Genomic DNA, 4,998 nt, shown 5'->3' with positions numbered 1-4,998 from the left:
GAGTTGTTCTGGTTTCTGTCTGATCATTCTTACTATGAGGAGTAACTCTAAAATGATTCTGAGTGCCTAAAGAAAAAAATCCATAATGCACTTGATGGTTTTTCTCTCAGAATTTCCATTCCATTTTTTTTTTCTGGCTAAATGTTAAAATGGGTTTCACGAATTTCTATGTAAGAGTCTAATTAGATTGCAGTCATTAAAATATCACTGCTCCTTTATGTTTGAGACTCTTCACAACCACTCAAACACTAGCCACTCATTTATTCAATATGTGTTTATTAAGCTGGGCACTGCTTATGGGGCATCGTACTGACCTGCAGGAAAGGTCCCTTGAATTTAGCTCTCCATTAATTTTGTTCTGCCTCATCATCTTCTGCTCTACTATGCCTCCCCACCTTCCAAGGCTACCATCATTGCCTCCTGATGAATAAAGCTGCAACCAGCTCAGACTGAGGAAGTCAAAAACCTGCCCGGCCATTTTTAGGCTAGAATAACAGACATGGATAAAGCCAACTGCAAAGTTAACAGGAAGCAATATTTTGCCATGGACATGCTGCAACTCTAACTTGTCCTGACCTCTACTTTTGAGTGACTTGATGGTTACCTTTGTTCTCTAAACTCATGGATATTTAGAACCTTTGCTGTTTTGAATTATGTCAGTAAGCATGAAGCCTCCACTTTCGCCTGGAACACCTCAAAAAAAAAAAATACTCTATGACCCAGAAAAAAGATCTTGATGCAAAACTCAGATGCAGAACTTCAAATAATGGATTCTCATTACCACCTCAGTTGTTCCCCCGAAAGCAGAACCCTGAGGCCATTTTTTAGTCCCAATCTGATATCGGCTTCTTTATTCCACCCTAACTTTGCTTTGAGCCTTTCAAACCACTTCTTTATTCAAATTTCATCTAACCCCCCCTCTTCCCCAAAGTGCTAAATTGCCTGTTTTCTTTCTTTGCTTGCTTCAGTGCCATCTAGACTGCCATCTCTCTCAATGGCAGTGGACCAATAACCCCAATACATCAGGGTATCAGCTTGTTCCTGGTGATCTTAGGACACTGAGCATCTGCTGTTTATTCTGTCACAAACAGAATGAGCTTTCCCAAAGTTTGACCGAACAGCTACAAGTATCATCACCTGCTCTTATATCTGGCTCTGTATATGTTTCTTTAAAGTACCTGGAAGATGGAACTTCTGCCTTTGTTAGGGATATTCATACATGAAGTGGGATATTTAAATTATACACATTTTGTCCTCGAGGAACAAAGATCAGCCAATGCCCCCATGTAAACATAGAAATAATTATATTAGACCAGGTATAGCAAATAATAAATACTAAATATTGGAGACTTGATCAGAACAAGTTATCTCTGCTATTGTAGCACAAAAGCTACATAAACAATCTGTAAATAATTGAGCATGCCTGTGTTCCAATAAAACTTTATTTACCCAAACAAGCCAGATTGAGCTAAAGGGTTATGGTTTGCTAATCCATGTCCTAACTATCACAACAAAATAAAATCAGTGTCTGTGAGTTTGCTAATTGTCTTCTCCATTGTGGATGTATATCCAATGTTATGTGAATGTAAAGGAGGGAAGGCAGAAACTGAAGGACTTTGAGTGTCTCCTGAATGAGATGGATTACTCAATCAATGGTGATGATGAAGGATGTTGAGGGTTTACTGGTATTTGGTACCTACACTATTGTTGGTGCTTCACATAAAATGTCAAAGGCAGTTAATGGAAAATAAGCAGTGAATCACAAGATACAGGAGAGGAGCTCTCACAACTGGTACACGTCGGAGGGGACTGTGATACAAACAGTGTTGAGTTTAATTCCTCCAAAGCTCCTCAAGGAAAAAATCCACAGAGACACAAATTCTTGAAGTGACATGGTCTCTTCAAAAAGTGCCATTTGAAGAAAACTGCATAATATCTAAGGAACGAACACTTGCTTGTTTTGGAGATCTGAATAAAATAACCTATTTCAACAAAAGCATTGAAAGTTTTCCCCTCAATGACTCAGACAACAAAATTTGATTTACTTTCTAGACTAGAGTAGGCTGTCTTTTTGCCTCTTATAAGGTATGCATGCCTACATTCATTGCAACAACGGATGCCTTCCTTTGAAAGCTATGTGCATAGATCAAATACCCATTCTAGGAAATGTTAAAACTCTGTCAGTAATTACCATCTAATCATGCTACATCCTAACAAGATTTTATTCTCTTTGTCAGGGAGACAGCAAGAAGGATCAGTTGAAGGGAGGATAACTGAGGTGCAAATTGCTCCTCCTGGAACCCTGGAAGTAAGGCCCATGGTATGACCCAAGTGACAAGTTACCCCCGACAGGCTGACCTGTGTCTGAAGGCATACTGCCTTTAGGCAGAGTAGTCCAGAGGCACTTCATGCTAAGCAAGCCTCACCCTGGCCAATGTTATAAGCTGTCCCTCTCTCTCTCTCTCTCTCTCTTTTATTTTTTGGTGGTTCTGGGGATTGAACCCAGGGCCTTATGCATGCTAGGCAGGCACTCTACCAACTGAGCTATATCCCCAGCCCTATAAGCTGTTTCTTATCACACCTGATTATGGCACACCACCATGGCCAACCATTCAGGCTAGATTAGAGAGCTGTGGTATCTCAGAGAAGCTAAGCAAACTGAAATTGACACGGACTTCCTGGAGGTAGGTCAGAATTAAAACTCTCATATCTGGGTTATTGAGCAGCCTGTGGTTCCCAGATAAGTCTTTGAATTTTCTAGAGAAGTTCTGACAGGAGAACATCTTGGCAAATGACCCATTTTGTTCATGAAATAAATGAGAGCTCATTTTTCTCCTATGCCATGCTAGAAATAAGTTGTCATAATGAGAACAAGGTTTTATCCTAATTAAGCAAATGCCCATCAGATAGCTCATCAGACAGTACATCAAGGGACTCTCTATAGACACACTGTGCAGTAGGACAAGCACCTGGCTACCATGTACATTCTTTTAGTTACTAGTCCTTTAAGTGTGGGATTTAACCAGGTGCCTGAGATTTCAACCAGTGAGTAAATATCTATGCTATAACATATATCAGCTGGGCTACTGCAAGCACAAATGAGCTTATGTAGACTATGAAGTCATACCACATCTAAGGCATATGAGGATTACGTTCTCTTTCAGGTCAAAATGGTGGTGAAGAAAGCCCAGAAACCAGGTTTAAGTCATTTGTCATGACAGCATTTCAACTTACTAACTTAATTTTATTGGAAAGTCTTTTACAAGCTTACACCAGAATTCTCCCTAGTTGCTCTGGTTGGTGCTTTGTGACATAACTTGAACTCCATCAGCAATTTCTCTGATATATAAAAATGTGTGGCAAACCCATGGGACCAGACTCTACTCAGGTAACCTTTGGCAAGTTATATAACATCTCTGCTCTTTTTTTTTTTTTTTTTTTTGCCTGATGCCTGATGAGTAAGATATGGATGGTCATCCTTAGCTTGATTGGTTATTGTTAGAGATAAATGAAAAGACTTGGTGCATACCAAGCATTTGGTAAATCTTCTGCTTTCATTAAAATAAGAAAGATGAAAAAAGAGAGGATGAATCTCTTGCCAAAAGAGAAATGGCAAAAATGATTCTACATAATGTGTAAAGAAGATGATGTCAGAGCCAATAGTCATGCCATAGACTTAATGGATCAAAATATATAATAAAATGGAACAAACTTGCTTCTTATGTTTGCTTCCCTAATTGCCTTATCTAATCCATTTGGTCATGGGAGCAACTCTGAGTTCTTGCTCTCTGTCATGTGCTCAAGACTCCAGGGCACAGTCACAGTGATGGCTTCTTCTCTTCCTCCTGAAATTACATAGCAGCCTCACAAGTGTGGGACCACATTTAATCAATGTAGAAAACATTTTAGAGGCTACCCATCTGGAATAAAAAGGATGGTCTATACACTTTAGAATAACAATATGTATTCCAGTTAACACATGCATTTAATCTGGATATGGAATACATCCAGTTAAAAGTCCTTTAATGTATCTAGGAGGGAGGCACTAGAAAGATAGTCTTTTCTGTGTTAACTTTCTTGGAGGTGGGCACAAAGAACCCCTGAGGATGAATTAAAAAGTGAATATCCATCATAAGTGACTTCTTCAGATTGGAAAGAACCTCTTAGGAGTCTTAAAAAGCCCACCTCCAGGGAAAACCACACCTAAGCCATTAGAGACCAAAGAGTAAGGAGCCAGGTAGACCAAAACAGAGCAGAAGTCAGCTCTCCTGGTTCTCACCCTTCCTTCTGACCCCTGATATGAATTTGCCCTTCAATCACAGAAGAAAAAAAAATTAAATTTCTCTAAGTCTTATTAGGGTGTAATTTGCAATTCAGAAGAATCAGTATATTTAATTCTATCACTCTTCTATCCTGCAGGATTCAAAGGAAAAAAAGCCCCAAAAAACAAAAATACTAGAAGAACAATCCTGGAATAGGGCTCTGAGCATCCTCGTGGACCTCCCCTCCCCGCTGCACTGTAATGGTGCTGTGGCAGCTGATGAAGGAACTGGAGAGCGCTGCACAGCTCTGCTGAATACAAAACCAAAGCCACCTCTCCTCCTCCTCCTTCCCTAATTCATCTTTTCTACTTTCCGCAGGAGCCATCTTCTGCAGCGCTCAGCATTTGGCTGGGACTTTGACTTTTTTGTTATCTCCATTGCTACCTTTGCTTTTGGAAAAGAACAAAAACACATCTGTGGCACATGGACCCTAACGTGCGAGGGCAGCTAAGCTTTGAAGACACTGTATTGCATGTAAGATCCATGTAGTCTATCAATCTGAGCCTCATTTCTCTCCTTAAAGAAGTTTAAAAAAGCAATGCCAACCTGGATTATTTCTGATTAGTCCCAATATGTTTACTGATCAATAAGTAAATCCACTCTCTAATGATTGGAATACTTTTCTAAAGCCACTCAAAACATCATACAAATGTAAATAGTCCATTTGTGAATATAT

General features: G+C 39.6%; 1 non-coding gene across 1 annotated transcript; it reads right to left on the bottom strand.

The window, feature by feature from the left end:
• Positions 1 to 2,481: 2,481 nt before the first annotated feature.
• Positions 2,482 to 2,554, bottom strand: Trnaa-agc. Its single transcript has one exon. It is a non-coding gene; the product is annotated as a tRNA-Ala (tRNA).
• Positions 2,555 to 4,998: the final 2,444 nt, after the last annotated feature.

The sequence above is a fragment of the Marmota marmota genome, unplaced genomic scaffold, assembly GCF_001458135.2.
Source record: "Marmota marmota marmota unplaced genomic scaffold, marMar, whole genome shotgun sequence".
Taxonomy (NCBI): domain Eukaryota; kingdom Metazoa; phylum Chordata; class Mammalia; order Rodentia; family Sciuridae; genus Marmota; species Marmota marmota.
The sequence above is the reverse complement of the archived record's forward strand: the minus strand, read 5'-3'. Positions and strand labels throughout refer to the sequence as shown.